This window comes from Pongo abelii, chromosome 11, assembly GCF_028885655.2.
Source record: "Pongo abelii isolate AG06213 chromosome 11, NHGRI_mPonAbe1-v2.0_pri, whole genome shotgun sequence".
Lineage (NCBI taxonomy): Eukaryota > Metazoa > Chordata > Mammalia > Primates > Hominidae > Pongo > Pongo abelii.
In genome coordinates, this window is record NC_071996.2 from 134,649,278 (window position 1) to 134,662,094 (window position 12,817).

The 12,817-nt window shown below is 40.0% G+C and overlaps 1 protein-coding gene across 1 annotated transcript in view; it reads left to right on the plus strand.

Moving 5' to 3' along the window:
• PSMD1 (proteasome 26S subunit, non-ATPase 1) overlaps positions 1-12,817 on the plus strand; it is a gene marked incomplete at its 5' end in the record, with an annotated part of 115,477 nt that overhangs the window by 37,287 nt on the left and 65,373 nt on the right.

The following is a 12,817-nucleotide window of genomic DNA, read 5'->3' on the forward strand; positions in this document are numbered from 1 at the left end:
CTAGCCTTTGGGTGAGTTTAAATTGTTTAGTTAAATTTCTCCAATTTTGGTGGAAAAATTGATGCAATTGGGTGGCTTGGTCAAGCAGTGACGTCATAACTTGCAGATCTGCTTGTTCATTGCCATAAGCCAATGGGCTGGGCAGTGAGCTGTGGGCTCGAATATGTGTGATAAAAATAGGATGTGTACGTTGATCCAGCCATTGCTGAAGTCAAAGAAAAAGTGCACACAGGGTGGGCTCGAGAATGGACTTGAGGGCTGTTTCAAGGTTCTGCAATAAATAAACAGAGTAAGCAAGGTCACTAACAATATTGATGGGCTGAGCAGAAAAAGTTTCCAGTGCCAGTATTAAGGCTCCAACCTTAGCTCTCTGAGTGCTAGTAAATCCAGAATGAGTAAGGGAATTATGTGGTTTCTACCAAATTGCCACTTTTCCATTTTTACCAGAACCGTCAGTAAAAAGCATTAAAGCTTTGGGTATGGGGGAGTGAACTACTTTTGTAAGCACAACTACAGGAGTATGAGATAAGAACTGAATTAAGTTTGTCAGCAGGAAGGGCATGCTCTATATGGCCTGTATAATCAGAAAGTGCTATTTGCAGGTCTAGAGATAAGGGCAATACTGCTTTGAATTGCTTTTTACTTAAAAGAATTCTATGACATCAGGGTCATAACCTAGCGACCGATTGCATTGTCTGCGGCTTGTATAGATGACTTTATTAACTAGCTGGATATAGGGAGATAGTGTTTTAGTCCAGGTATGTGAGCAAAAAACCCATTCTAGGAAGCATAGCCCTGGGGCCATTTGTCCTATTAACCCTGTCGGGGAGTGTTTAGTAGGAAAAACAAACAATTGAACTGAATAGTTTGGGTCTATGCGATTTAGTTGCCTCTGAGAAATAGCTTGCTCTATTTCCTCAATTTCCCTTTTTGCTGCAGGAGTTAAATACCTGGGAGAGTCTGGGGCTGTATTGCCCTTTAGGATGGAAAACAGGTTTTGCAGCTTATCAGTAGTCATGCCCAAGGTGGGACGAAGCCAATTAATATTGCCCAATAATTTTTGATAATCATTTAAGGTGTATAAGTTGCTAGTATTTAATTTAACCTTTTGAAGTCTTATTGACCGGGAAGTTAGCATGTATCCAAGATATTTCCAAGGAGAGGACATTTGCACATTTTTAGATGCTATGTTTAAATTTCTTAACTGTGTGTTCTTTATGACAGAGGCATATAAACTTAAAAATACTGGCTTTGTTGGGGCTGCTAGTAAAGTATCATCTATAAAATGAATAATCTTGCAATTAGAAACTTTTTCTACTAGGGAGCAAAGCTTCATGACATGATGCTGACACATGGTAGGACTATTTATTTAGCATCCCTTGAGGAAACACTTTCCAATGAAGTCAGCAAGCTGGCCTTTCATTATTGATAGCTGGTATGGTAAATGCAAATTTTTCTCTGTCCTGTTCTGCAAGGGGAATAGTATAAAAGCGGTCTTTTAAGTCAATAACGGCTAAAGGCCAATCTTGAGGAATCGCTGTGGGGGAAGGGAGGCCCTGTTGAGGCCCCATGGGTTGCAAATTAGCATTAATAGCCTGTAAGTCATGAAGAAGTCTCCATTTGCCAGACCTTTTGGGAATGACGAAAATGGGTGAATTCTGAGGGCTGTTTGACAGTTCTATATGGCCAGCTTGTAATTGCTCCTCAGCTAATTCATGGGCTCTTTGTAATTTCTCTCCCTGTAAAGGCCACTGCTCTACCCAGATTGGATCTGGAGAGAGCCATGTTAAGGGTAGGGGAGGAATAATACCACTGGCCATTATTAGAAAGAGGTCTGCAGAGTGACCTCAAACCTCTTGTAAATGGGCTAGCGGCTCCATTCTTTCTAATGCTTTTTTTTAATCTCTTTATAAGCTTTAAAATAAATGGGTTCATGTACCTGACTGCCTTGTTGATCTTGCATTACCGGGCAGGCTAAGAGCTCCCCTTCTAATGCTGCTTGCCTGAGACAGGATCCCATAGCTGTAGCATATCCCTTGTCTTTTTTCCAATTTATTGGAGGAGGGGACTCAGGAAAAACCTCCATTTCCTTTTTGTTGTTTTTGCCTGTTAATGGCGGGGCTGAGGGAGATGGAGTCGGTAAGGTAGGTGACGGTTCCTCTTCCCCACCCTTTTTAGGCACTTCTGTGTATAGCAGGACCAAAGCAGCCCTGACTAAGGCCTATAACATTAGAGATGTTACTGGGACCCATTGCCCTTCTACATGACGTTGTTTAAGATTTCTCCCAACTGGTTTCCAGAGCTCTATGTCTAGTGTACCTTCTTCGGGGAACCATGGGTTATGGGAAACAACTGTTACATATAAAGTTTTGGTGCCACAAAAGAAATAGCAGTCGAATATAAAATTTTCTTTTTAATTCTCAGCAAGGCAAGTTACTTCTATAGAAGGGCGCGCCCTTACAGATGGAGCAGTGGTGAGCGCACACTTGGACAAGGGAGGGGAAGGGGTTCTTATCCCTGACGCACGTGGCCCCTGCTGCTGTGTCATTTCCCTGTTGGCTAGGGTTAGACCGCACAGGCTAAACTAATTCCGATTGGCTAACTTAAAGAGAATGACAGGGTGAGTGCTTTGGCGGGAGTCAGGGCAGAGCAGGTAGCAGGTAATTGGAATGAGTTAGGGTGGAGCAGATGATCGGAATGAGTCAGGGTGGAGGAGGAAATCAAAAAAGGTTGCTTTATGAGGAAGTTAAGTTTAAAAGTAGAAGGCAAAGAATTGAACATACTGACATATTAATTCTTTGAAAACAAATTTAGAACTCATATCTAACAATCCCTCCCCTTGTATTTCCTTACAGCTTTCTTTTCAAACTTTTTTGCAAGTCTTGGCTTAGTTCATTTGCTTGATTTTCCAAAAGAAGAAGCTTCTCTGGATAAGATGGAGGATAGTTGAGGGAGGTTTTAGTAAGTGCTGTTTTTATGAGCCTCTGCATCAACTTACGGATGCATGGTATGACACAGCACCTGACAAGAATAATTACCTATTACGGCAGTGAGGGAAATAAGAATTGAGGCTATTATTCCTTTCCATTTACTGAACTACTTTTCTAGCCATCCTGTAAAGGGGTCATTTACCCTTGAGTTGCTGGCTAACTCATTGGATAGAGCAGTCAGACCTTGCAATGCCTTTGTTATACTTCCATTAGGAACACTGTTGTTTGGGATAAAGGTGCAACATTGAGTTTTAATCATGACACAAACTCCTGCTCTTTCTGCTAATAAATAAGATAGTCTAAGGCTATCTTATTTTGCCAAGCCATCTGATTAGTAGCCCCTAATTGTTCAGCTATTCCTTTAACAGCATCTCTAGTGTAGTTAATAAATCGCTGCTGGTTGTAATAGATGTAGTTTATCCAATCTACATTTTTATTGTCACCCACCAAAATATTGACTCAAATCCTGCAGCTATTTGATTTTGGGTTTTAAATTGATCTAGTATTCCCTGTGGGACTCTAATTGTGTCTAGACGTGAGAGTCGAAAGACCCATAAGGGGCTTCTCTTGCTTTACAATGTCTTATTTTTCCTTCCTCTGGTTGATGAAATGCCAGGGTGAAAGGGATAGCCAATTGGACTAAAGCACAAGTGCCACTTTAGTTATTTGGCAGAGTGTCCAGTAAAGGTCCACCACAATACCACCACACATCTGCTCGGGGATGAACAAGGGCTGACTGATTGATAAGCTGTTGAAAATTCTTAAGCTCACTGCATCCCTTCAGGTCTCCAAGGAATGCTAAGTTTCCTCCCTGTCGTGAGAGACACGAAGTGAACTTAGTGTTGGGAGACGGAAGCTGGATGGCCCTCAGGGGCTGACCCGCAGAGTGCTGGACTACTTTCTTCTGCTAGCGAAGCAGTTGCTGCTACAGATTAAATGAATTTGGGCCATCTGCGGGTTACTGGGTTAAGGATTTTTGATAGGAAAGCTACAGGTTGTAAGTGGCTTCAGTGCTTTTCGGCTACACCCTCATTTACACTGACAACAAGGTGGTATTGGAGTGTTATAGGGTCACGGAGAAGACCTTCAATTATCAATTACAGGTTTTTAATTTATCCTGGCTTTTAAAGGAATAGGGTACACTGTTTTCTCTTTACTACTTCTATCTCTCTCTCTCTTTGCGTTTCTGTCTCTCTCTTTCTGTCTGACTCCCTCTTTGTCTCTCTGTCTCTTTCTCTCTCTCTGTCTCTCTCACTCTGTCTCTGACTCCCTCTTTTTCTGTTTTTTCCTCTCTTTCTCTCTCTGCCTCTCTCTCTTTACCCTCTTTCTCTTTTCTCTCTCTCTCTCTCCCCTCTCTGCTGTTCTTTCCCTGCCTCTGCCAGCTGCTTATGCTGCTGTTCTCCCCTCTCCTTCCCCTTCCTCTAGGGGAGGGACCAGCGGGAGTAGAGCTTCTCTTTCTTCCCCTGAAAAGAGGATGCCCAAGATGGACATTAACTCAACCCAAGTGTACAACTGAGGTCCTAAGAATTTGTCAATTTGGTCTGCCATTCCTTAAGGGTCATCCAGTAGCGGTTTAAGCACCGTTTTAAAATTCTGGACTTCTGAACTGGTTAGGGGAGCATTTAAAAAGCCAATGGCCCCCACTTCCTTGTGGTACCTCTTTCAAAGGAAAGAAGGTCGGGGCTGATCTCTTAGGTACGGTGGGAAATGGGAAATTCTGAATATCTTTTTTACATTGTTCTACTTCACACTGGAGTCCTTTTAGAGAGGGGTATTTAGGTTGGGAGGGAACAGGCTGATGGGACGGTATTCCTAAAAGTCAGGGTTATAAGGAGGAAGGATAACGTTGAGTAGGGGAATTTGGAATGGGATCTGTGGCAGCAGTGGCTGTCTGAGCGGAAAGATTGGGGACACTGAACGGGGTTAGATAGTCTAAGGGATCCCATGCGCTGGAATTTTTAGGCGTGAGAGCTGGCTCCTCTGACTTTTCATTTTGAGGTACCAGATTGGGTTCTTCCCTAATTGTTTTTAAAGGAAAAACGAGGGCAGGTCTTTGCCTCCAACAAAGGTCATAGCCTAGTTCTTCTTGAGACACTGGACTTTTACCATTAACATATCAAATTAGAAGCTGGCACTTACATCCTCATTCGACCCAAACTTTGGTCAGAAGATTGAGGGTTTGAAGGTGGGTCCCTGAGTCCAAATAAAACAGCAATATTGTTATCATTTGTTGCTTTTTCCTAAGTTTAGTCCTTTCATTATCCTTCCAGTGTTTTAGCATGAGACCTAGGGGGCTATCTGGGGGGATATCTTTGTTACCATCTTTATCTCCCTTGCTCCCTATCTTGCTTGGGGTATTTCCCATCTTGATGGTTTTGGGGTAAGGTTCAAGGTTCAGTTTCCCTTACTGGAAATTTCCCACCTTTTGGGGTGAGGCTCAATTTCCCCACTGGAAATTTCTTGCCTTTTCTACTACTGGAGGTTTGTGTGAGGTTCAATCCCCCGAAATGGGGATGTCTCGCCTCTTTTTAACCTGTAAGCCACCCCGACTAAGGAGTACTTCACTGCCCCCCTCCCCCTTGCGGCTTTCTTATCTTGGTCCTGACCACCAAGGAAATACTTTACAGGCTCCCTCGGCTTCTCCTTCCTTGTTCTGTGCACAGAGTCGTCGCTGCAGTATGTGAAGATCCTTTAAGCTAGGTTGCTGGCCAGTTTTTTATTTTTTATTTTTTTCCGCGTTGCTGAGAGCTCAGGTTATTCCTCGCACTGGGTGGGTCTTGATTTCTCACCCCTGAGGCCGCCACAATGGGATGGGGCAAGCCTCCTCACGAGAGAGAACCAGAGACCATCCTGGGAGGGGAATGCAATCATGGGCGAGCCCCCAAATTGTTACATATAAAGTTTCGGTGCTGCAAAAGGAATAGCACTCAAATATAAAATTTTGTTTTTAATTCTCAGCAAGGCAAGTTACTTCGATAGAAGAGTGTGCCCTTACAGGTGGAGCAATGGTGAACACACACTTGGACAAGGGAGGGGAAGGAGTTCTTACCCCTGACGCACATGGCCCCTGCTGCTGTGTTGTTCCCCTGTTGGCGAGGGTTAGACGCACAGGCTAAACTAATTCTGATTGGCTAATTTAAAGAGAATGTTGGGGTGAGTGCTTTGGTGGGAGTCAGGGCAGAGCAGGTAGCAGGTAATTGGAATGAGTTAGGGTGGACCAGGTGATCAGAATGAGTTAGGGTGGAGCAGGTCATTGGAATGAGTCAGCGTGGAGCAGGTAATTGGAATGAGTTAGGGTGGTGTAGGTAATCAAAAAAGGTTGCTTTATGAGGAAGTTAAGTTTAAAAGTAGAAGACAAAGAATTGAACATACTGACATTATTAATTCTTTGGAAAGAAATTTAGAACTCATGTCTAACACAACAGTTTGCATTAGGTCCCTTAATTGAGCCTGCAAAACCAAGGCTCTGCTAGCTTTAAGCAGCTGTTTCAATACTTTTATATACTGTTGCCATTGAGCTGATAACTGTTGTCCCGTGATGAAACCCTAGCCTGAACAATCCCCTCGAACTTGGAAATCCACAGTGGGCACCAATGATTTGCTGACTTACTGACTGCGCAGTTTCTTCACCTTCATTTTTGAGGGTTCCCTCACAATCCGTTGCAGCGTTCCTCACGCGGGGGCACCACCTGCCGAGTCTGTCCTGCAGACTCTGGCTGAGTAATGGATGAAAGAAGTTCTCAGACACGGATATCCAGTGAAAGAGCAGGCTAGGGGGCTGCCGGCACTAGGGGCTGAAGAGAGTTAGCCACCCCGATAAACCAGAGATGCTTGCATTTGTTTAGCACAGATTTAATGAGAAAGGCTTGGAGCAAACACAATTTGTGGGTAATTAACATTGTTGACCCACCAAGTAGAGAGCAGTCCTGCACACGAGTGATCAAAGGTTAGTTTCTGGAGACAGGAATAAACAAATTTAGCTAGATAAGTTCCTTTACATTCCCTTGTTATCTAACCCTTGCTCTTAAGAGAATTTAACTGCCTTCAGCTAAATCCTCTTTTGAAGCTTTTGCAAAACCTCCCTGCCTTCCAGAAAGGTTTGCATCTTTCCCTGTAATTTTTATAACTTTTCCCACCACCCTGACTGGTCTCCTACAATCACTTCCAAGATTAGGCTGTAGAAAAAAATTAATGAAAAGAAACATAGTTGAAATTACAACAAAGAATTGGGAATATTTAGTAAAGTTAGTTGATAGAGTAGCAGCAGAGTTAGAGAGGACTGACTACACTTTTGAAAGAAATTCTGTTGTGGGTAGAATAGCATCAAACAGCATCTTATGCTACAGAGAAATCTTTTGTGAAAGGAAAAGCTAATGTGGCAGACTTCATTGTCTTGTTTAAAGAAATTGCCACACCCACCCCAGCTTTCAGCAACCACCACCCTGACCAGTCAGCAGCCATCAACATCAGGAGAAGACATTCTACCAGCATAAAGATGAATATGCACTGAGGGCTCAGATGGTCAGTAGCACTTTTTAGCTATAAAGGTTGTTGGGTTGTTTGTTTTTTAAATACAGAGGGTCTTGCTCTGCTGCCCAGGCTGGAGTGCAGTGGTGCGATCATTGCTCAGAGGCAAACTTGAGCTTATGGAGCTTGAGTTGAGGCAAAACTGTAGAATAGCAGAGACTAGAGGCACTCACCACCATCCCTGGCTGATTTTGGTTTGTTTGTTTTGTGAAGACAGTGTCTCGCTGTGTTGCCCAGGCTCATCTTGAACTCTGGCCTTAGGAGATCCTCCTGTTTCCACCTCCCAAAGTGCTGGAATTACAGGCATGAGCCACCCATTGGGTCTGGCTATGTTTTTTAACTGAGGTATATACATTTTTTTGGACATAATGATGTTGCACACTTAATAGACTATAGTATAGTGTAAACGTAACTTTTATATGCCCTGGGAAACCAAAAAATTCGTGTGACTCACTTTACTGCTATACTCTCTTTATTGTAGTAGTCTAGAACCAAACCCACAATACTTTGAGGTATTTTATTAAAGAATAAAGTTAAAAGTACAGTTGACCCTTGAACAATACGGGAGTTAGCATCACTGACCCCACAACCCTTACACTGTCGAAAATTCACGTATAACTTTTGACTCCCCCAAAACTTAGCTACTCATAGCCTATTATTGATCAGAAGCCTTATGGATAACATAGTCAATTAACATATAATTTTTATGTTATATGTATTATATACTATATTGTTACAGTAAGGTAAGCTAGAGAAAAAATGTTATTAAGAAAATCATAAGGAAGAGAAAACACTCGTCTTCACTATTAAGTGCAAGCGGATCACCAGAAAGGTCTTTACCCCGTTGTCTTCACATTGGATTGGTGGAGGAGGAAGAGGAGAGGTTGGTCTTGCTGTCTCAGTGGTGGAAGAGGTGGAGGAGGTAGAAGGGGAGGCAGAAGAAGTAGGTACACTCACTATAATTTTTAGTGGAAAAAAAATTGCATATTCGTGGGCCCACACAGTTCAAGCCCATATTGTTCAAGGCTCACTGTTATATGGATACTGCCTGTTATAGCTTATTTGTTATGAAATTACACAGTAAGTTGCTAAAGTGCATGTTAGATGAGTCATACCTCTTATGTCCTTTTAAACTTTAGAAGAGATTTTCTACCCCAGGTTCCCTGGGAGTGAATCTTTGTTATAAAAATGGTATGCAAATCCAACACATAATTTCTTGATACAGAGTCGTCTCCATAATATCCAAGATAGGAAGTCATCCATTTACTACAAACTGTAAAATATTTTTTTCCTATCGTGGATGGAAATGTTGAATAAAACAGAACAAAACACAGACCCATATAGCATGGTATTTCTTCTTACACCAGTTTTCTTGAATATTATTGTTAATCAAATACTGGTCTTCACTGTGTTATCCTCTAACTCTCATTTTGCCAACTTTTTCATAAAGACTCTAGACAATTTTCACAAAATCCTTATGACATAATATTTACCCAAGTCTACTAGTCTGGCGCCTCTAAACAGGTTGTGTGACTTATTGGACCTGATTGTTTCTTAAGTTACACTTTTCATAGAAGTGTCCAGTGTTCTTTGAGGCCTCTTCTGAGATCTGGCAAAACATATGTGTATTAAGCTATTCTGCATTTTGTCAAAAGATCTGCCACAGACTCCACACTTTGAACTTCTTGAACCCTGTCTCTTCTTTTCTCTTTTAAAATATTGGAATACTTCATCATTTACATTCTTTTTGTACTTTGCAGTTTTCTGTTTTTCTTCCAAAATTTGGTTTCATAATTACATACACAAATTTGTTCTATTTCTAGGAGGTGATTCATTTAGCTTTGTGACTGGAACTCATCTAAGGCAACTAGACTCTTTATCTGTTTTGTGTTTGATCAGTCTTTCTGTCTAAAAATTATTCTCCTTGAGAGAAAAGATGGAAGCAAAATAAAATTTAATTACTTCTATTTCCTTCCTGTTATCTTGGCATATCATGTAGCCAAGCTGTGACCCTAACCTTTCCCTATTCTTGCTCTAGAGATTAGACACAATTGAAAAATAAGAAAATGGTCTGTCATGGCCATCCAGAGTGGGTTCTTTGTGTGAATTCTTATCAGAGAACTAGATAATTTTAGTATGGAGAGTATATTCTTCCAGGTATACCCTTAGTATCTCTTGGGTTGTATAAAGCATCCTACTCATGTTTGACTCTTAGGTTGTTTTGTTTCCTGTCAGTTGTTAATGTTTTCTATTGTCAGTGACTTTATATTTTATAACAATATAAATCAGTGGCTTGGTGTTTATATTCTGCCACATAGGAAGTTGACAGTCATATAAAACTGTTTTTCTTCCATTTTTAACCTGATGTTGCTTTGCTCCCTAGTTAACAAAATTCATGTCTGCCCTTTTATTTCCTGTAGCTAACACAGGTTAAGTTCCCAGTTTCAGCAGCAGATGTCTCCCGTGAGCTGCTTAGGTTTTGCTGTTTTTTACTACATAGGATAGTCAAATAAGTTATTTATGTGCTTGCTACTTCTAAGGGACCATTCTTGGTTCTCTTTTCATAAAACGAATCTTTAAGAAGTGGGAACTGGAAAAATTTTGTCTAAAATTTATTTTATAAATGAAAATTAAATATAATTGACCTGTTTAAGGAGCTGGAGTTAAAAATCCTCTCTACGTTCCCTAAGTTTTAGTTTACTGCCATTTCCCTAGAGAGAGAATTTTTTAAAGTAGAAGAAACCAGTATTCACATGTTTTTAAAGATAAGGAAATTGAATTCCAAAATGTTTAACAAATTTCCCCACTGTCATAAAGCTAACTACTGAGATTCTAAACAGGCTTCATGATAGACCAGTGCTTTCTCCACCATGCTTTCAGTCAGAGCACCATCTTTTTGAGTGGCTCTGATAGAACAGCTTTATTCTCAATTTTCCTCATTAACTTTAATATTTGAGAAGTGTCTGTCCTATCTCCTAAGACTAGTACATGTTTTCTGAAGTGACATCATTTACTGTCTTAGCATGCGCTCCATCTTTTTTCCCCCCTTGAGATTTCCCTTTTAAAATGAATTTGTGGACATTTGGTCTTATACCATGTTTTAAGAGTTTATTTCTTCATAATTTTTAAAAACTTCTTTTTAAGTATACTTATTGGATATGAATACTAAAAACATGTTAGTAAACACATATTTGTACTTCAACAACTAAGATAAAATTGTCTTTGTGTAAAATTCTTATGTATATTATCTCCTTTATTCTTAGGATAGTCCAGGGTGTTACAGTATTTTATTGCTTCCTTCTGATATTTGTAGATTGTTATTTGTTCATAATGCTTGTAATAAAAGCAAAAATTAATTAAGTGATTGTTGGGCCCATTGTTAGTACTTTCATAGGCAGATTTTATTATTATAACAACTTATGCAGTACTGTTCATGTCATTGACTTCTGAAAACTCATTTGGAAGTGAGTAGAATCTGAATTATTTTAACTTGACACTGGAAAGGAAGATGAAGAAAGTCAAAAGAATTGGTCTTTGTATATCTGTTGAAATTAAGTTGCTGTAATGAACAAATTGATAATCTGATATGGACATTTCTTAAAATTAGACAGTCTTGGTGGTCCCTTGCAGGATGCTATGACTTAGGACGTTATAATATGGCATTAAATGTTTCTCAGTGTATACATTCATAAGCTTTTAGATATGGATCTTGCAAGATGAACAACAGATTCTTTGTGCAACTGTTTTTTAGACCACACAAAGTGACTCCTTGAATATAAAAATGTTACATCATCATTGATCCTTATAATTTGAAGAAACCCTCACAGTGAACCAGTTACCACTAAATTCGTGATCATCTTTACAACATCTCCATTCACAATTCTGTATCAATTTGATACACATTCTCTGTATACTGTTCTCTGTTTTTGCCCCAGTATCTTTGTGTTTCTGTCTGGGTGCTGTGACTTTTCCTTACTTTTTGTCATTTTCATTTTTTTTCTACATCTTTGTTTTCTTCTCTCCATTAATTGGCAGTAACATGTAATGAAAAGCTTTTTTTTTTCAAAATTATTCTAAATAGTTATAATCTGTTCCTTTTCTTCTAAAGTTATAATCTGTTCCTTTTCTTCTAAGATAAGACTATTAACTGGAGTTCTTTTGTTACATAAGGGTGTTTAACTGCTGAGATTTGCTTTCAAATTATACATCTCTTTAAAGTATTCATAAAATGGAAATACCAGTTCTGCATCAAAGTGGTAAGAGTTTGTGGCTTTGTTGTACTTTTCAGAAATAGTCAATAGTGGAGTTATGTTTCACTTTCTAGAATATTCTGGAAATAGTAGAAAGGTCTCTCATTAACTATAGAAAGATCTCTGGGTTAATTGTAAGCAAGAGCTAGACATGGTGACTCACACCTGTAATCCCAGCACTTTGGGAGGCCAAGGCAGGCAGATAGCTTGGGGCCAGGAGTGGAGACCAGGCTGACCAACACGGCGAAACCCCGTCTGTACTAAAAATACAAAAGTTAGCCAGGTGTGGGGGTGGGCACCTGTAATGCCAGCTACTCGGGAGGCTGAGGCACGAGAATCACTTGAAGCCAGGAGGCAGAGGTTGCAGTGAGCCAAGATTTCGCCACTGCACTCCAGCCTGGGTAACAGAGTGAGAATCTGTCTCAGAAAAGAAAAAAAAAATTGTAAGCAAGGAAATTTTTCTTAAGGGTTTGACATGAAACAGTTTATAGGTGTTGTGGCTGATTCTGTAGGTGTGCGTATATTTAAGCACACAAATTTGGAGGCAGTACAAAGCATGTGAGAAGATAGTTCTTTTGATCTAGATTGTTGTCTATGGGTAGAGCTTTGGCAATGTAATTGCCTGCCAACTCTGGTGTATAGATTTCCTGAAACAATTATGTATGCCTTCAGATGCATAAAATACAGAATTTGGAATACTGTCATAGTGATAACTGAAAACTTAATCTCAACATACCTTGGCAAGAATATAAATCTTAACATATGCCAAATCCATCATATTACAGACCAGAACCAAAAACCAAAATAGAGAATGATTTTTTTTTTAAGGAATGTAAATTATTTTGCCTCTTATGTGAGATAACCATCCCTAATGCTGCTGAAAAATCTTAGACTAGTAGTAGGGAAACATGCCTAAAGCTTTGATGATTTAGGAATTAAATGTGTATGATATACTCTTCCCAGCAGATTATATATAGCCAGTAAGGAATCATAACAGATCAGGATTTATGTATTAGAGCTGCATTCTAGCAAAGGATTCTGCCACTGTGA